General features: G+C 31.9%; 1 protein-coding gene across 4 annotated transcripts in view; it reads right to left on the bottom strand.

The window, feature by feature from the left end:
• LOC114349416 (hypoxia-inducible factor 1-alpha) overlaps nucleotides 1–21753 on the bottom strand; it is a 356521-nt gene that overhangs the window by 161684 nt on the left and 173084 nt on the right. The window lies entirely within an intron of this gene.

The following is a 21753-nucleotide window of genomic DNA, read 5'->3' as shown; positions in this document are numbered from 1 at the left end:
GGAAATAGACAAGTATCAGAAAAATCGAGAAATACATGTTGAAAAACTGAGCGATTACTGTTACAGTAACAAAATGATAAACAACCTGTGGAGACGAAAAACAAACAGAGTTAGAAGAATTATATAAGGAGCCTAATACTTCAGGGAAATAAGGTTATTGTCGGGACACTTGAGCAGCCAGGTTGCAAATGGGTTTTTTGGGTACTATATACATAATACATTATACATACAAAAATGCCCGTCACAGTTCGGACGAGAATTTTAGTTATTAACAAATAAGGGTCAAAAATGGCAGTTTTTTCGTTTAAATCGCTACAGGTAAAAATAGGATAATTAAATATCTTATTTATAGTATTCTTCTTTTAGTAGATGAGCCAATGTTTAAAACGGCAGTTTTTTATTTTGGTCCGATCATTTGTTGCTTCGAAAATTGCAAAATAAAACTAAAATTTCGAAAATAAAAAATTTGCTATAACTTTCGCGAAAGTGACCTTATGACTTTTATATTTCACAAAAAGTTGAGTCAAAGAGTCCATATACTGCACAAAAAATTATAAGACGATTCGTCAATTAGTTTAAATTTTATTCAATTTGTTTATCCCAAAGAGCTTTTTTTGTAATGTTATTGTTCAAAAAATAATAATTATATAGAAATTCTGTGAAAACCACATAAAAGAACAATAGTCTTGTTTTCAAATTATTGAAGAAAATCATTAAAAAGTAATTTTTGTCACTACGAAAACATTTTACTAAAATAGAGTCATTTTTGGCTTGAAAACAATTTGAATAGCTTTGTTAATATTGACTGTAGAGTAAATTTACCTTGGAATTTTAAAAGCTGGTATTTTTACACAAATTTTCAAAAAAAAACTTTTCGCCTATGTTAATTACGGTCAAAGTTAGCCACTTATATTATTTAATTCACAGTTACTTCAATATACATAAAATTCTCCTGTAACAGTGTTAGTTACCATACTACTCCGAAACGGCTTGGCCGATTTTTATGAAATTTTACAAGTGTATCCTATGGGACTGAGAATAGGTTTTAATCTATTTTTCATATCCATAAGTTATAAGGGAGTTGCCCCCCTGACATTTTTTTTATTTTTTTGGACAAAATTGTCTATCTTAATTTTATATGATGTATGATTAAAAAATACATACAACCCTTAATTTACACTTTTCCATCACCAAGCCCTATTTGTTAATACCCATCTATATATTTACATCTATAAAATTCTCCTGTCACAGTGTTAGTTGTCATACTCCTCCGAGATCGCTTGACCGATTTTTATGAAATTATATATGTTTATTCGGTAGGTCTTAGAATCGGTCGTAATATATTTTTCATACCCCTGAGTGATAAGGGGAACTCACCCTAACATTTTGAAATGTTAGGTGGGGATTTACGTACATAACGTACTCTACAAGACTACTAGTACATACAATTTAAAAAAATTATGATCAAAATCCATCAACAAGCTCTGGAGATATTAATCGCAGCATATGTTTGAAGAATCAGTTTCATTTTTTGAGTGCACGGATTTTAATAATTCATTTCCACCGACCACAAATCGATTCCGTTAGAACGTTACTTTAAAGCTTTATTAACAACTCTGTTGAAGTTTAAAGTTTACTCAAACTTTTACACATAAACTATATACCTTCAAGTATACAACAGCTTCAAGTAGCTGTCAATTAAATAAAAAAAGTGGCTAACTTTGACTGTAATTAACCTAGGCAAAAACTGTGTTTTTCAAAATTCGTATAAAAATACCAGCTTTTCAAATCCCAAAGAAGTTTTAATCCACAGTCAATATTAACAAAGTTATTCAAATTGTTTATGAACTAAAAATGACCCTACTTTCATAAAATGTTTTCGGAATGATAAAAATGACTTTTTAATGATTTTTTTTTAATATTTTGAAATCATGACTTTTTTCTTTCATGTGGTTTTCACAGAATTGCTATTACATTACTATTTTCTGAACAATATTATTGCGAAAAAAAGCTCATTGGGATAAACAAATTGAATAAAATTTCAACTAATTGACGAATCGTCTTAAAATTTTTTGTGCATTATATGGACTGTTTGTCTCAACTTTTCGTGCAATATGAAAGTCTTAAGGTCATTTTCACAAAAGTTATAGCAATTTTTTTATTTTCGAAATTTTAGTCTTATTTTGCAATTTCTGAAGCAACAAATGATCGAACCGAAATTCAAAAACTGCCATTTTAAACCTTGGCTGATCTACTACGAGAATAACGGTATAAGTAAGATATTTAATTACCCTATTTTTACCCGTAGCGATTTAAACGAAAAAACTGCCATTTTTGACACTTATTTGTTAATAACTAAATTTCTCGTCCGAAATGTGACGGGCATTTTTGTATGTATAATGTATTAGGTATATAGTACCCAAAAAACCCATCTGCAACCTGGCTGCTCAAGTGTCCCGAACATGGTATATTTTTGCCTTATTTCCCTGGAGTATAATGTAATTATTGCAGTAGTAGGAGCACAAATACTTATCATGGTTATAGTCTGGGAGGTAGTGTCAAATTTTTACGATGATTTTAGCATGGATTCTATGAACTTATTTTGGTAGTTAGTAACGAAAATGCCTGTCAGCTGGCGCGACTCGGAGGCTTTTTGTCAAGAAAGAATAATTATGAAAGTAGATGGAAAAAACCTTAGCATTTATATGTCAAATATTTATCTCCGTGCGTCACATCCATGTATGATCTAGCAGTCTAGCCACTAGTGGATAGGATACCTGGCTTTCACTCCGGAGGATCGTGTTCGATTCCAGGCATCGGAAATCCCTTTTGTTTTTAAAATTATTTTGATTTGAAAAATAATGGTTTTTGTAATATTATACTGTGTCCTATAAATAATAAAACCGTGGTATTATAAAAAGTTCTTTTTTTATAAAAGTGTCATTATTTTTTTTTATTAATTTCCCTTGTCTTTTTTTATTTTATGCCCCGGTTTTGGGCCAGGTGACACATCATTTGATCTGCTGAGAGCTAAAGTGGTGTAAGTCAAAAAATCAAGTTCTTGGCAAGCAAGTACTTTAGTAGAAATTCTGTACACATGAAGTGTTTATGGAATTTGTTTTTTGTTTGGACAAATAAATATAATACAGTCGACTCTCGTTAATTCGAAACTCCAGGGGCTCTTAAAACATTACGAATTATTGAGTGTTTGAAATATCAAATGGTTCGAAATTTGTGAGAGAAAATAAATAAAACTTCGAATTATTAAGTGTTGATTATTTATTAACTGCAAGATCTTCTATAACGATGACAAAAGTTTAGAGGTACATTCGTGTACATACATACATGTATGTATTCCTAATGTGAATTAATCAATCTTTGGAAAGAACTGTATTATACCGGTTTGCTTCAAAGCACATTGCTGCTGCTCAGCCTGTCAATAATTTTTTTTAAGAGAAAAAGTGCCTGAAATGCTTTCTCATCACTTTCGTTTTGTAGGCAGAAGGTTTGTAAGGTATCAAATGAGGATCTTGCTTTCTTAACTGACACCTCTGCCAAAGGTTCTGATGTATCGTACTCATCTTCATCGTTACTTTTTCCATTCGTATCTGTCGCAGATAAAATTTCGCCATCGGTTAGTGAAACTGAGACAGCAACATCTTCATCCACTTGAACAAAGTCAGAAAAACTCACACCGCTGTCACCTAATGGTTCTATTGCTGGTTCTTCATCATCCATAAGTAATGGAAGATCTTCTTGATCTTCTTTTAAAAACCCGGATTTTTTGAAGCAGTTGAGAATAGTTATGAGTGTTAACACCTCTCCATGCTTTGTCAATCAGTAAAATAGCTATCAGAACTCAGAACCGTGATATTTGCAGTTAGCTGCTTGTCACAATCTCTGTAACTTTGAATTGTCGAGTGTTGGACGCTGATGAGTTCGAATTAACGCGTCGTTTTGTTTGTAGCAATGATATTTTTCGTTCGAATTACCAAGTGTATAAAAATGTATTGATTTAGTTCGAAATATAAAGAGATTTTGTAGGGAACTCGTTATAACTTTGAATTATAGAGAGATTCGAATTATCGCAGGTTTGAATTAACGCGGGTCGACTGTATATTCTTTTATCGAAACAAGAAACAAATTCCATAAAAGCCTTCGTGTGTACAGAATTTGTACTAAAGTACTTGCTTGCTGAGAACTTGATTCTTTGATTTACACCACTCTTGCTCTCATCGGCTCATTTGTTAATAAGCTTTGGAACAACTGACTATATAAAAAAAACAGCCATGCTAAAATGCTCCGGTCAAATTTGACGTTACCTCCCGGACTATTAGGACATGTCCAAAGAATGAGCCAAGTTAGAGTGCCAAAAATATTGTTAAGCGCTTCAATAGGTGGTAAAAAGAGAAAAGGAAGATGGAGACATGAAATTAATGGCGACCTGAGGTATATCAATGTAAGCAATTGGAAAGAAAAAGCGAAGAACAGACAGGAATGGAGGAAGATTTTAAACCAAGCCATGGGCCTTCTTGGCCCTAAGTGCTAATAAATGTGAATCGACTCCGACTGGGCCATGCAACCCCTTCTCGGGTGCATTTTTTTTATTAAAAATAACAAAAGAAATCAATATATTTAAATGTGTTAGAAAATGCTATATACTATCTCCAGTGTTATTAAAGGACATCGCACACATCTTATGGAAAATATAATGTCACTCAAATTCAATAAAATTTATATGAATATATTTGTTTCAATTTAACGATCAATTCTTATCATTGCGCCAACTCTTAATTTTCAATAATAAGAGCAGAAATTGATATAAATCAATCTGAAATCAAATGGGTAGGTACATAAGTTAGAGAGAGAAAAAATATTTTAAAATACCCAAATTATAGTTAGTTCATAAATCTTCTCGAGCTCTTAAGCATCTTATTATAATAGTTTCACTAATCCACTTAGGCCCAGCGGGGTTTAAGCTGTTTTGAATAGCACCCAGAGCAATAGTGATTATAACTGACACCAGGGCCGCGCCAAGGCTTTTAAGCGCCCCGGGGCAAGTAATTTTAGGCGCCCCTTTCCTTCTTCCTTTGTAAGTAGCTTTTGTAGCTTAGTGAATCGTTATACGGGATACCTACAAACTATTTTTTATGTGTTGGGAAAGTATCATCATCATCATCATCATAATCTAGCCGTTCTCGTCCACTGCTGAGCATAGGCCTCATCTAAATTTCTCCACATGTTTCCCTATCTTGAGTTAACAGTTATCCAGTTCCCGGCAGTTCTCTTTACATTGTCACTCCAGCGCGTTGGTGGTCGATTTCTGCTTCGTTTATCCGATTGTCCCCCGCGGTCGCTATTCCAATAATCTTCTAGTCTAGCTGTTGTTGGGTGTTCTTGCCACATGACCTGCACATCTCCATTTATTTTTTACTACATGTTCTATTATGTCTTTGATTTTTGTTCTTTGCCTGATATTAGGTATTTGGTATTCTGTCTCCTTGTGATTCTTAACATGGCCCTCTGGCTAACCTTTATTTTTTGCTCTTAGATTTTCAGCAGCAGGAAAGTAATACACTGATAAGTTATCATGAATACTATAAATATTTACAAAAAACAACGATTACATTATCAGAGAGGAAATAAATATATAATTATTATTATATTCTATTTTCTCATGGCTTTTGCTCCGTATTTTAAAGAACCGCTTGGATTGACATGAAATTTGGCATATGCATGGATAATTTATATCAAAGAAAAAAATTGATATTCCGTGCGGCACCGACAAACTACGACCGTAACACTACGATGAATTACGTCAGATTACGGTGAAAAATTCAAGGTTCTTCACTGCGGCAATGAAATGTGCAAACTCAGCAAGCGGTGGCTTCCAACGCATCTTTGGAAACCACCGCTATTATTTTGAGTGGTACAGTTTTTTATGACGTCATTCATCGCAGTGTTACGCTCGCAGTTTGTCGCTGCGGCTTTCGAGGAAACCGAGGCGTTAGTCAATATTTTTCGAGTTATTTGCGAGTGAATATGTTCATTTTTCAACATAAAACCACGGTTTTAGACAAATTTTTCGCAAATAACACAAAAAGTGTGTATGTTATTGAAAACAATTTTCTTAGCAAAAATATAGCTTATAAAAAAATTAAAAAAACTTGTGTGCGCAGGAAGTCGGTAGACCTAGTAGAGGAAGAATTGTAGCTCGAGAAAAGTGGGTTCTTATTTGTCAAATTCTAAATCGAACATTTCAACGTGAAATAACCAAAAAATTAAGAACTTTTCGGGCAAAACTCATTATAACTTTTTTAAAGTCTTTAGAAAAAGCTTTATTTTTGTTGTTAAAAAAGTTCCTAGCAGCAATAGTAAGCCAGTAATACTGAAAATAAAGTTGGTCCTATTTTTTGGTAAAAAACATCGTAAAAATATCCGCATAATCAGCATCCCAAATGAAATTAATCGGCATCCCAAATGAAATTAAACAGCTTTACAATTTACTTTACTTATGTATATGTATTTATATGATCTATAAGTTTCACCATTTTAAAGTGCTTCTTTTTGAAAAAAATTGGTTTTAAATTAAAAATTTAAATTTTGAAGGAAATGTCTTTTTTTCACAATATTTCCTAAGAGTATATTTTTGATAAAATACTTACTTTTTGACTGATTTTTGAGTTATTTGCGAAAAAACGTCTAAAAAACGTTTTTTTGTTGAAAAATGAACATATTTACTCGCAAATAATTCGAGAAGTAGATATTGACTTAAGTAATAAAAAAACTTTAAAGAACAACTTAACTTTATAACTTATAGTTACTTACAATTCGTCTTACAATATACGTACAAACGTATATTTTTTCACCCCCGTGAAGGGGTGGTACTCCCCTATGGCAAAAGCACACGTCGAAACAATATCAATTTTCTTCTTTGACATGTTAGCTATGGTATGCCAAATTTCATGTTAATCCAAACTATTCTTTAAAATTCAGAGGTTTTGCAATATTTTACCGTGAGTGAATGGATTAATAGTTCAGTTTAATAAGAGAAATATTGGTCCGTACACTTAGGGCCGGTTGTTCGAAAGCTAATCAACAATGATCATTATCAAATATTTAATTACTGCCACCAACTGTCAATGTCAACTTTGTTTGGGTTCCTGAAAACATAATATGAAATTACTTAATCAATTATGTTAATAATTGTTATGTTAATTGATTAATTAATCTCATAATTTTAATCAATTATGTTTTCAGCAACCCAATAAAAGTTGACATTGACAGTTTTGGTGACAGTAATTAAATATTTGATAGTGATCATTGTTGATTAGCGTTCGAACAACCGGCCCTTGTATACCTATAGTATATAGTAGTATAGGTATATAGTATAGGTGATCAAAGTAATAATAACTGCTATTTTTATATCTACTTACGATTGGTAAATTTTTAATTTTACAAGGTATTACTAATATACAAGGTATTACTAATATATTACTAATATTTCTGGTAATTTAGATATTGTCAAATCTTTTTTTCGGCACCTGCCGGCGCCTTTTTGGTTTGGCGCCGGGGGCACCGCCCCTCTTCGCCCTTATGGACGGCGCGGCCCTGACTGACACGTTTATAGACTCCAAAAATGTGATTTCGATAAACTTTAATTGCAATTTGCGCCGTAATTAATCATAATTAAGAGTTGGCGCAATGATAACAATTGACAGTTAATTTAAAACGAATCTATTCGTATAAATTTTATTGAATTTGAGTGACATTATATTTTCCATAAGATGTGTGCGATGTCCTTTATATTAATGTTCAAAACATGAGATCGGATCAACAAAGGTATACCTTCTGATGGAAGAAAACTAGAAACTATTAAATATGCATACTGTACTGTATTAAAAGATTTTGAGACCCAAAAGAAGATCTACAATAATAACACCTAAATATGTTGGAAATAAAGATATTCATAGCCTACAATCACAAATCCAAAAACATTAAAAAATCCCAGAGATTTATGAAACTAGATCTAGTATGATGATAATTGTATTATTGTTTTTAAGTATTATAAAATTTATTTTATTTTAAACTTATTAAACAGTTTCAGAACAAAATTAGACTTGTTTTTATTTTATTCACTATCGGATAGATATTCATGTAAAAAGAAATAGTTATTTTGACTATGAAATATAATATAGAATATTGATAATATTTATTCTATTGATTATATTTACATCAGAGGTTAAAGTTGACTATGAAAGCAACAAAAACACATTTTTGAGTACATAACAAAAAAATTGGTTAAAAATTGATAAGGTCTTAAAATGGTTCCATAATAGTGGTGTTGTGAAAACAACAGTTAAATTAATTCGCATTTATGTAATCTCTCTTGTAAATCTGTTGGGACAATCTGTATTGTGAAAGAATTAATCCTCTGAAAACTTGAGTGTTAAGGTCGCCTCATATTATAGGTTTGTTCCAACACGACCGAGAACCGTCACGAAACGGTAACGCTCCTGCGCAGTAAACAAAATCCGTTCCAACAAAAATATGATCGTCATCGGATCGTCCTTCCCACTGTTCCAACAAGAATTGTGATCTTTTAGTGACGGTTTCGTGATGATCATTTCAGTAATCGGGAAATAGGGTTTTTCATTGATTGTCATTTGTTTCGAGCTTTTGTCATGTGTCACATAATATTAATATATCTACGGCATACGTCTTTAGCTTTTATCATTGGATATACCAACAACAATATACATATTGATAGATAAATCAGTTATCAGTCAGGTAACCGTTCCAACATCGGTCTCCCAATTACCGTCATGGGACGATAACTGGGCGACACAATTACGAACATGCGCACAACAAACGGTACAAGTAGTTTCGTGACGGTTTCTGGACCGTCTAAAAGTTTATGTTGGAACAAACCTTATAATGCACGTCGCGTTTTCGTCACGTAGCGTTTGCAGACCGGCAATCGGACTGCCCATTCACAATATCATACATAGAACGTTTACGTTGGTTTCAGTTTGGTGCGGTGAAGATGTGTTTATTGTCACAACACATGTTTACATGACAAATTGCCTCGAAAACTACTTTTTAAATTAGACCGGGCAGTATCGTCGCCCCGGCTAGCGAAATTATTCCGATTCGATATTTTTAAACAAACTTACTCAAAAAGAAGTCCTTATAACATATCCACAGGGTGCCGGGCGGTACCGTGGTCGAAAAATTGTTTAAACATTTTTTTTTAAACAAATTCACAAAAATATTTTTTTCATTTCGAGCAATATTTTTTTTAGATAAACTGGGTCATTCTGGGCAAAAAAGGTCTCTTGTCATTTTTCTCTAAAATTGATTGTTGTCGAGTTACATGCGATTAAAAATTTTAAAAATGCGAAAAGGCCATTTTCAAGGTTTAATAACTCGGTTAAAAGTATTATTATGAATTTCAATAAGTGACCAAATCAAGTTTCAAACCCCTTCTTCAAGGTCCCAAAGAGATTTTTGTCATTATTTTACTACAAAGCTGTTATTTTTAGTTATTAACAATTAGCGCTATAGTCCAACTGTATCGTCGCCCCCGTTAGCGAAACTATTTCGATTAGATTTTTTTGCACAAACTTACTCAAAAAGAGTCCTTATAACAAACACATCCACAGGGTGCCGGGCGGTGCCCTTGTCAAAAAATTGTTTTAACAATTCTTATTAAACAAATTCACAAAAATAATTTTTTCATTACGAACGATTTTTTTTTTAGATAATTTGGGTTATTCTTAGCAAAAAACGTATCTTGCAAAAATGCGGAAATGGCCATATAACTCGACAACAATCAATTTTAGAGAAAAATCACAAGAGACCTTTTTTGCCCAGAATATCTCAAATTATTATTAATTTGGGTTTAATTAAATTATTAATAAAAAATTATTTTTGTGAATTTGTTTAACAAAAATTGTTTAAACAATTTTTAGACCACGGCACCGCCCGGAACCCTGCTGATGTGTTATAAGGACCTCTTTTTGAGTAAGTTTGTGCAAAAAAATCTAATTTCGCTAACGAGGGCGACGATACAGTTGGACTATAGTGGTAATTGTTAATAGTTAAAAATAACAGCTTTCTAATAAAATAATGACAAAAATCTGTTCAGGACCTTGAAGAAGTTGTTTGAAACTTGATTTGGTCACTTATTGAAATTCATAATAATAATTTTTAATCGAGTTATTAAGCCTTGAAAATAGCCATTTTCGCAATTTTAGAGAAAAATGACAAGAAACCTTTTTTGCTCAGAATTACCAAAATTATCTAAAAAAAATATTGCTCGAATGAAAAAATATTTTTGTGAATTTGTTTAAAAAAGATTGTTTAAACAATTTTTCGACCACGGCACCGTCTGGCACCCTGTGGATATGTTATAAGAACCTCTCTTTGAGTAAATTTGTGCAAAAAATCGAATAGGAATAATTTCGCTAGCGAGGGCGACGATACTGACCGGTCTAAATACTCTGTATCAAATTCAAAGGAATACCTAAATAAACAACGAGGGGAAAACGACCCGTAGCTGTCAACATCCGAAAAATATTGTTTTCGAATGAACCGAACGCAGACGTAACGTGTCTTATACGCTACGTTACGTGTCTTATACGCTACGTTACGTGTCTTATACGCACAATATGAATGGTTTAATTTAAAAACCATTAAATTATATTTTTCGCAAACGAAACGCTACGTGCCGAAAACGCGACGTGCATTATAATATGACGCGACCTTTAGGCACAAAAGATAACGCACATGTGCTTGCTATTAGAAGAGGCACCTGACTTGCGAACTAAGAAAAACATGTGTGTGTCCCTTTTTCAGGCACAAAAGTGTAAATTAAGATATTAATGCAGTGATTTTGAATAGAATTGGAGCAGTCCCTTTTAGTTTTCAGCGGTGAACACTTCTGTTCGCGTGTGTTCCTCTTTTCGCCGTGAAGATACGTTACGCTTTCCGCAATAATTAGGTTAAATACTCTTTCTTTTACGCTATTACGACAATTTATCGTTAATTCCGCATATTTGTTAAATTCGTTGTTGTTATTAAATGTTTTGTTAGCTTAACACTTTTATTTCTCGTTTGCACAATCCTTCATATGGTGTTTATTAGGAACTATAAAACCAGACCAGATAACTCTTAGAACCAGTTGCCCTAAAAGTTCACTAGTTTGTTAATATCGAAGGACTCTCTGCTTTGGGACACATGCGTGTGGTCCTAAAATATTCACCTATGTCCAATTAGGCAAAAGGTAATAATTAAACCCTTTTCGCCACTGTTGGGGTGAGATTCAATAAAAACTCACACCAAGTGGGAAATGCTTAGTTTTTTTTTACAATAGAACACTAACAACAATAACTTCCGTTTTTAATAATACCACAAAATTTATTATACATTAATGTCACTACAGCTGTTTCGGCAGAGTGAGTTTCTCAAGTGATGTGTTTTTACTATGGGTCTACACTTTAAAGTCTCTAACTGAATAGGTTGAGGAGTGAGGAACTGTTTGTCTCAAGTTGGTCATTCAGAATTATATCTGTATTTTTTAATTTATTAATTTCCATAGATTCTAATAAAGACAGCTTAAGGCCTTTATTCTGAATATGAAGAATTTGATACTGTTCAATAGGGCTTTTCATCGATTGTCATTTGCTTCGAGCTTCTGTCATGTGTCACATAATATTAATATATCTACGTCATACGTCTTTGGTTTGTGTCATCGGTATATACCAATAACGTATGACGTAGATATATTAATATTATGTGACACATGACAGAAGCTCGAAACAAATGACTGTGAATGAAAAGTCGTATAAGACAATGATTATGAATGATCTAGAAGGTGAAGTGCGTACGTAGAATATGTTTTTCTATTATTGAAAGCCCTTTTGTGTTCTGCTGTGTGTTTGTTCACAGCTTTTGCCAGTTTGACCGATGTAAGTTTTTGGACAGTTTACATTAAGAACAATAAGAGCCAAAAGAAAAAGCAACTACAGAGTGGTGTATACACTCGGACATGTGGTGATTCTCAGTTTGTATATGAAAATAAACATTAAGAAACCCAAAGTGATGTAAATCCGAAAAAAACAGAATGTGCCTCACCCTTATACAATAAACGAGAAGGTATTAGAACAGGTCAATAAATTAAAGTACCTGGGGAGTTGGATTGATAGCAGCCTAAATCATGATCTAGAAATAAGATCAAGAATATAGAACAGGCTAAAAAATCTTGCGAAAAAATTAAAAGACTGCTATGTGATTCTCGAATAAAACTCAAAATTTACGTTTTCAACGTTTATCAAAATGCTACGTCTGGTCGACTCTTCTCTATGCAGTTGGAGCATCAACCGTAAATAAATTGAAGGCCTTTGAAATGTGGATCTACCGAAGAATCCTCAAAATTTCATCGACATCGCATACCTCAAATTCAGAAGTGCTGCATAGACTAGCTAAGGAACGATAATAGAACGAGAACACAGTAAAAGTTAGAAAAACATCATATCCAGGCCACATTCTGAGAAATAATAAGTACCAATATGCTCAACGAATAGTGACAGGAAAGATCAAGGGAAAGAGAGGAATAGGAAGGAAAGACTATAGTGTCTAAGAAACATCAAGAACAGTTAAAGACAGACAAGAATTTGCAATTGTTGTGGCCAATCTTTATTGAGGAGAGGGCACTTTAAGAAGAAGAACCATAAAAAGATATTTTGATACCGCATTTTGAAATAAGAAACAAATTTTGAAGAAAAAAATATAAGAAAAATTATTAACATAATAATATTACAAATAATTTACAAATCTACAAAAATAATCTACAAATATTATTACAAATAATCTAGATATCATTTTTAAAACACTTCTAAACAGTGTATTTATAGTCTTCGCGAAACCGATAAATCGCATACTTTCCGTCACAAGAGTATCTCTTTCGACTTAAAATGGGGCATGGAAGACGTTGATATTTTTTATAATAATCTGGGATCAAACGATAAAGGATAAAGGACAACGAATCGGTATCATATATCTTATTACGTAAGACGAAGAGACGTGAGGAAAATTTATAAAAATAGGTGGAAACGTTTTCATATTGTCTCTTACATTGCAAATTACCTTTAATTGCAGTTGTTGACAGGAAAAAAGTATCGCGCGTGAAAAAAGACTTTCGCTCTTATTGTTATTCAACAGTTAATCAACATGCTGTTGTTAATTTTTGATGTTATACTTCTTTAGCCGCGATTGGGAAAATGTTTTAGAGTGGATTTTTATAAAAACGACAGTACGAAGTACGTGCACACAGACGTCATGAATAGTGTGCAACTTCAATTCAGTCGAATTCGGGACAAGGCTGAAAAAAATACCTGAAATCCGGGACTTTTCAATGAAAATCGGGCCATTTAATATAAAACTTTAATATCATCATTTTATTGCTTATTTAACATTTTTGTGTTGACAATGATAATTCAGATGCGATTAAGCCACAATCGATTGTAACGATAATTACATCTTTGTTAGTTTTTGACGTTTCGACTTCCAATCCGGAAATCGTTCTCAAAAAAGGAAAAATTAGAAAATCAACTAATGTTGATGATGAAAAATTTAATTATTATTTTACAACCAATTGTGGTTTAATCCGATCAAAAATATAATTGTCAAACATGCCACAAGAAAACAGCTTCAGAACATATTTTGTTGATTACTTCTTACTTAAGTACTATCATATTTGTCGAACGATTGAATTAGAAGAATAACGTATTCAAAATTTCAAAATAGAATTTTACCAAAACGTTGAAAATTCGGATGGCCCGGAAGCCTTGTCCGGGACGTCGGGACACGACTTCGTAATTTGGACCATGTCCCGGATTTTTCGGGCTAGTTGGTCACACTAATCATGAAGTTAGTTGCTAAACCTTTCAAGTTACATAATGTGTATCAGTGCAAATAAAGTGTGAAAAAGATATATTGGTGTTTTTAGTAAATATATTTATTATAATTTTTCTGTCTTTGGATTTGTCTTCGTGGGGAATAGAATAATAAGTATACCCCATTTCACGAATATACGACCCTCTTGGATTATCGCGACAACGAATATTTTACTGTGCAAAATATGAAGAACGAAAGGGCTAAATACTTTCGTACTTTTTATGTTGCACACTAAAATATTCGTTGTCGCGATAATCCAAAACAGTCGTATATTCGTGGAATACACCATATTAAAATATGATGAAAATAAGATTAAAAAGCAATATTAATATTATTTGTACTATCAGTCAAAATAATCCGTTTTGGTATTAATTTTACGGCAATAGCACACTGACTTACACAGTTCTCGTTCGATAACCGTAGTCAAGCAGTGTTTAGCGCGGTTATGTTTTGAATAGGTGACCGCTTAGGAACACCTCATGCTGTTGCCTTGCCTTACTTTTTTTTAATTTTTAGTATTGTTTTAATAACATTTTTTGGAAAGTAGTAAACATTAACATTAGTTTAATATTTAAATAAAATACAAATAAACTGTTCAAAGTATATTTATTTCATTAAAATCATATAATAGAAGTATAACTTCATACGTGTGTACAACAAAGTACACACACATTATTTTTTTTTTTAGCTTGTTCCATATATTTATTCCTAAGCTAATAATCCATAATCTATACGGATATTCATTCACAACCATGAAAATATTCAAAATGTTATTGTCATGTATTTTGATATATTTACTGTAATACTTGAGCTGACTATACAATTGTTATTTTTAGTTATTATATGTATATTTATGGAAAGATTAACTTATCTTCAATATTAAATAATAATAATTTAATGAAGTTTGAGCAGCACCCCATGAATACAGAATTGAAATATTTATGATGTTTACAATGCAGGTACTTGCGTAATTGACAAGTAGATTATTTTATATTTTTATCAACTATGTTAATGGGAATGAACCACAATTATAGAATAAATTTTTTATTTAAATTTTCGTTTTTTAATAAAAGAAAACATATCACTATCAATTAATATGATAATACCAGAATATGTATAACTTATGCCCGGTTGCACCAACAGATCTTAAGCTTAAGTCGAGAATATCATAAGAATTAATTTAATATAATTCTAATATATTACAATAAGAATACCATAATATAATAATAGATATAATTGATAATAAGGTAAGAATCTAAAATTATGGTGCAACGTAAGTGATACTCAAGGAGGCCCTATCTATAAGTAGAGCTTAGCTAATCTGGAGCTTAAGATCTGTTGGTGCAACCAGGCATTAGTGTATGTATAAAAAAGGATCACTGACTCCTAGTATGTAAAATATGAATAGACATAAAATCCAAAAAACCCAAGAGAGTAGCACCAGCATAAACTAAAATCAAAGTAGAAGGACTACCGAGACCCACAAAATATTTATAACCAAAGTCTATTTCGAAGGGTAAAAGTAAGGGACGTCATTCAATTTTTATACACATGAAACATACCACTATAAACACATAATCAAAATGTTCTGAAACATATTATATAAAAACACTACAATATTTGCAGAAATCGTTTTCAAAAAAAGATCATTTTAAAAATAAGGTTATTATTTAAAATGTGGATATTTATTAATTGGGGCTTTGTTATACTAATTAGACAGGTGGCTTATTTGGCTTCGATCTTGTAGGCAAAAAGCCATGTTTCTGAGTTGAAAAATCTGAGCGTAGTAATTTCACGACTTACAAGTAGTTAAGTTTAAATTAAATGCTATTTTTGGTATTTAGGAATTATGTGTTTATCTACTATGTATTACGTATAATTATAGATGAGTTAGTGTCGTGTGTCTCTGATTATCCTCTAGGATGACCATAAATTGAAAAATATAGGCTTCTCACAATATAAGCTTTTCGCTGACAGTTTAGATAAAAGCCAAACTATGAAGAAAAAACTACACTGCTGCCATGTCGTCTTTGGACTACGTAAACAATAATATAAAAGATGTACTGTATCTTATTTATTTCAATGCTGTTTATTACTACTATTTTTAACAGTAGTTGTAAAAATTTCTAATAAAAATATTTTATAGCACTAAATGTTCGGATATATTTCATATTCAAGTGCAAACGATTTATATGTATTCTAATGCTCAGTTATGATGAAATTTCAGGCACATAAATCTATCATCCATAATGATTGTTTTACTGGTTTCTATATATCAGAAATGAATATTATTTATTCCCGATTACGTTTATGAGTCGCTAACCTATCAATATTAAATAGAAATACTAATGAAGGCAGATCCAGAATAGAATTGGTAATATTAATTATAGTTCTAATTCTCGCATTCGCTGACGATATAGTTATAGTAGGCAGAAGTTTGAGAGACATGGTGCAGTGTTTTACAAGGCTTGCGGACGCGGCAAGTGAATTAGGACTTGTGGTAAACGAGGAAAAAACCAAATATATGTTGATTTCTAAAAACTCCCGAAATATCCAACACAGAATTCAAATTAACAATCACACCTTTGAGCAAGTCAAGGAATTCACATATCTTGGATCGCTAGTAAACACAATAAACACGACAAGCGATGAAATAAAAAGAAGCATAGCAATAGCAAACAGAACTGTTCACGGTCTCCATAAACATTTAAAAAATAAAAATATAAAACGTGCATAATAAAGAGATATTTGAGGTGGATAATTGGAGGAGAACAGCCAGGGATCGAGACTGACTTGGACCACTTAGAGACGGATGCTGGGAGAGGTCAGAGTCCGACAAAGCTTCCGAAGTACAAGATAATGTACAGATGCGTATTTGTTATAAGAGAAATCACAGAATAGGCACCACAATACAATCAACTGTCGTTTCTTTGCTTGATTTACTTAGAAAAAGCCTTTAACAGAGTAAGGCTAAATGACGTTATTCGAACTAAATTTGAATGATTTAGTCTGCATTAGTAAAAAATAGAAGCAACGGAAATCGTCCTTCTGAAGAAGCTCATGTTTAGCGGAATAGTCCATAGTAATAAGGATTTTCTCGGGACACTCAAAGATCCAGGTAGCTGACTACTTTTTTAGTTATTGTAGATCTATAGGAAGAAAACCTACCTGTTTCCTGCCTAGAGTTCGCGTCCGTTTTTTAATTATTAACAATTTAGTGCAAAAATCGCAATTTTTTCGATTTTTTGCACTTCATTCAAAAGCTAAATAGTTGACATAGAATTACAAAATTCAGTTTTTTAGAACATTGAAAAACCTTTAAAATGCCGATTTTTGAAAGTTAAAAAGTTAATTTGTTGCTACGCAAACTGCAAAATAAGTGAAAATCGGTATTTGTTAATAACTTTTACTAAAACTACCTTAGACCTTTATTGTTTCACCCAAAGTTGGGTATTGGCGTACTTAACAAACCTTCAAAATTTGAGACCGATACATTAATTAGTTTAAGAGTTATTCTATTTGTTTATCCCAGAGACCTTTATTTTGCAATAAGATAAGACAGAAAATAGTGAAGATGGGGCAATTCTGAGTATGCCAAATAAAAGTAGAAGAGTGATAGTATCAAAATGGATTAAAAAAAGATAAAAAAAATAATTAATATAGTCAAAAAGCCTAATGCCACATTTTTGAAATTTTGTAGTTTATAAACATTTAGAATAACTTAAAAATTGTTGTCCGTAGAAACAATCTTTTTATATATTCGAAAAGATAGTATTTTAACACGAATTTTCAAATAAAAAAATTTAGCCTGGGTTCATTTGGGACAAAGTTAGCCATATGTTTTTTTTTTAATTCACAGCTAATTTGTTTATAATAATTAAGGAATCTCATTAATGCCATTTTAGAGAATAGGATTTGTACTTTTTATTAAAAAATTTGCACAAACATTGTACCTTCACAGCAGCCTCTACGATTTTTCAAAAATGTAGTTCAAACGATTACTAGGGGGAACCTACAAATCCACCAACTTAAAATACCGAAAAACGAAAAAGCAATTTCAAACGAATATACTTTTCTGTATCTCCCGATCAACTCAATGGATTTTGATCTTTCTTTTTATAATTTGTATGTAATTTCTACGTACATTACAAATATGTATGCAATTTGTTTATAAATTTATTATTTTTAATCATAGTATCATTAATGATCATAGAAAAGGTTAAAGTACACTTTAATAAATAAATGATTTTTATTAGATAATTATTTATTGAAGATAATTTATTTATTAAAGTATACCTTAACTTTTTCTATGATTATTAACGATAGTATGATTAAAATCATAGATTTTTGGGAAAAATTATTTTTTCAAAAATTGTTTAAACAAATTAGACTGTTTATTAATTAATAAATGTCTAGACAAATTGCATATTTGTAATGTGCAGAAAAATTACATGCAAATTAAAAAAAGAACGATCAAAATATATTCAGTAGATCCCGAGATATAGAAAATGATGGTATGTAGTTTTAAGTTGCCTTTTTTAGTTTTTGAACTCGTGCATTTGTCGACTCCCAGCTCCCCCTTCACTTACCACGACTAGTCACCAATTGAACTACATTTTGGTAAAATACCAGCTTTTCTAATATGTAAAATAATTTTTTCTACGGACAATATTTTTAAAGTTATTCTAAATGTTTATAAACTACAAAATTTCACAAATTTGGCGCTAGGATTTTTGACTATATTAGATAATTTTTTATCTTTTTTTAGTAGATACATTTTGATAGCATCAGTTTTCTACTTTCATTTGGCATACGCAGAATTGCCCTATCTTCATCATTTTCTGTCTTATGTTGTTGCAAAATAAAGGTCTCTGGGATAAACAATTAGAATAACTCTTAAACTAATTAATGGATCGGTCTCAAATTTTGAGGGTTTGTTAAGTACCCCAATATCCAACATTGGGTGAAACACTAAAGTTCTAAGGTACTTTTAGTAAAAGTTATTAACAAATGACGATTTTCACTTATTTTGCAGTTTGCGTAGCAACAAATTAACTTTTTAACTTTCAAAAATCGGCATTTTGAAGTTTTTTTAATGTTCCAAAAAATTAAATTTTGTAATTTTATGTCAACTATTTAGCTTTTGAATGGGGTGCAAAAAATCGAAAAAATCGCGATTTTTGCACTAAATTGTTAATAATTAAAAAACGGACGCGAACTCTAGGCAGGAAACAGGTAGGTTTTCTTCCTATAGATCTACAATAACTAAAAAAGTAGTCAGCTACCTGGATCTTTGACTGTCCCGAACATGGTCTATTTCTAGCTTATTGCCCTGGAGTAGAATACATCATGTCAACATTACAAAAAAACTGATTGGAAATAAAAAACAGTGCTTGTTTAATTATCACCTACTTAATATAAATTTCCATCGAGTCGAATATAACAGCCAATTCTACAGTTCAGTTCATCAGTCTTCTATTTACACAAAAAAAAAACATTTTTCGTTTATTTAAGAATGCTCATTATATTTCGAAGCTAAAAATACGTATTAAAACTATTTGAAACATTTGTTGAAAGATCCATTAAAACAAATAAGTCTACTGACTTTATTAACATACGTTCAATAGTAAAAAAATCCTTTATCTCAAAATAGAACATCCAGGCCAGTTCTAGTTCTCGTGTTTGAAATGAGACCCTAGTGACTAACAGCTACAATGATATGTTCCCTGACCGACAGATTCGTAATTTATGTACGAGTGCTTTCCGGTCCTTCTAGGCAATAAATTGCGACCTCTCCTTGCTAAGACCTTTTATCTTTGGGTATATGCCTAATCGAAATATGTAGGACCATTCAACAACATGATACAATTTTAATATGGTTCTGAAATTATCTGCTTATGACATTTATGTGTTATCTACTATATTTAATGGGAATAAACCCCCAAATAAATTAAAATAGCAATTTGATATAATTTTAATGGTAGGGGAGCAAAGTATGCTAAATGTGCAGTCACTCGAGCGCTTTGGGGACCTACTGGGTTGTGAAGAGTAGGTCCTAAAAGCAAAAAAAGTTAAGTAACCTTTTCCATTTTAGTGGGCGCTTGCGATTTTTTAATTTAATTTTCAATTTCCAACAATCGTTTTTTCCGATTATAACGCCATCTATGCATAATTCGAAAAAATGTTTCGAATAAAAGTTACTTATTTTTTCGTAAGGAATCCAAATCTGCAATAAAAAATTGGGGGCTCCTATCTAAGATTTTCAAGTAACCCCCCCACCCCACCTCCGAGGGGGGTCGTGTTTGGTGTCATTCGATAGATTTTACAAAAATATTAAATAAGTGTATTTTACAGTTTTTCGATCTGATGTTCATTTCGCGAAATATCGCGGGATTCGTATTTAAAATATTAAATTTACTCCCCACCCCTCTCCGTGGGAAGTCGTGTTTGGTATCATTCGATAGATTTTAAAAAAATATTGAGCCCATATTTTTTAGTTTTTCGATCTGTCATTCATTTCCCGAAATATTTGCTTTTTTCTTGTGAAACTTTGGGACTCACCCACTTTCTTACGCCTGGCTCAAATCGTCAGATTTTTGAAATATACACTCTTTTGCATGTACTTAACTTACCTTATCTTAATCTGACAATTTCGAGTATTTTTAAGCATAGATATTTTTTTCCGGGCCCCTCTTAACGAACTTCCCTGTGTTAAGAGCCAATATATGGTAGAGGTACATCTGCAGGGTACCAGGTTTCTCCCCATATGCTGCTCCCCTACCATAATATGTATTATGCTACTAAGTACTCGACACACCAAATGTTAATATTTAGTGTAATTTGTTATTAATAATAATATAAAGCACTGGAATATAATAAACCTAAGGCTTAACCAGCCTTAACTTTTAAGTTTTAAGTTAAAAGCCATAACTTTTTTATTATCTAACATAAAAAACAGAGTGTTAAGAAAACCTGAGGCTATAGTTGGGTTTTAATTTCAGTATCTTATAAATGCTAGAATATTCCACAGGATGTGGTGAACTTTGAGAAAAAACACAGTTTAATTGTGACAAACACAGTTTAAATAGTGACAATTTACCTGTCTAGCAACAATTTTATTTCAGCGAAATTGTTTAAGAATAAGGCTATAACATATTAAAAAATCACTTAAATCGGACAGCAGGTTTAGGAAATTCGAGACATCAAAAATGGCCTATTTTAAGGTGGTGCGTTAATTGGTCAGTTTCTAAGAAAAATTTCAACATCCCGTATCGCGAAAACGAAGCATTTGCGGACATATGTTTATAAAGAAAACTGTCATTATTTTTTCATGCAGAATTACCCCTTAAAGTTTGCCGCATTTATTTAGAAACACCCCGTATTTATAAAGAACATGGCTAGTTGTTAAAGTACCTAACTTTTTTATTATCCAACATAAGCGAATGAATCAAAAAACAGAATGTTAAGAAAACCTGAGGCTATAGTTGGGTTTTAATTTCAGTATCCTATAAAAATGCTAGAATATTCCACAGGGTGTGGTGAACTTTGAGAAAAAACACAGTTTAATTGTGACAAACACAGTTTAAACAGTGACAATTTACCTGTCTAGCAACAATTTTATTACAGCGATATTGTTAAAGAATATATCACATTAAAAATCACTCAAATCGGACAGCAGGTTTAGGAAATTTGTGAAATCAAAAATGGCCTATTTTTAAGGTGATGCGTTAATTTCTTAGTGTGTAAAAAGAATAAGAATAATTTTCAAATGATGAAAGGGTTGCCAATGCGAGT

The sequence above is a fragment of the Diabrotica virgifera genome, chromosome 1, assembly GCF_917563875.1.
Source record: "Diabrotica virgifera virgifera chromosome 1, PGI_DIABVI_V3a".
In the NCBI taxonomy this organism is placed as follows: Eukaryota; Metazoa; Arthropoda; class Insecta; order Coleoptera; family Chrysomelidae; genus Diabrotica; species Diabrotica virgifera.
Note: the sequence above shows the minus strand (reverse complement) of the source record. Positions and strands in the feature narration are given on the sequence as shown.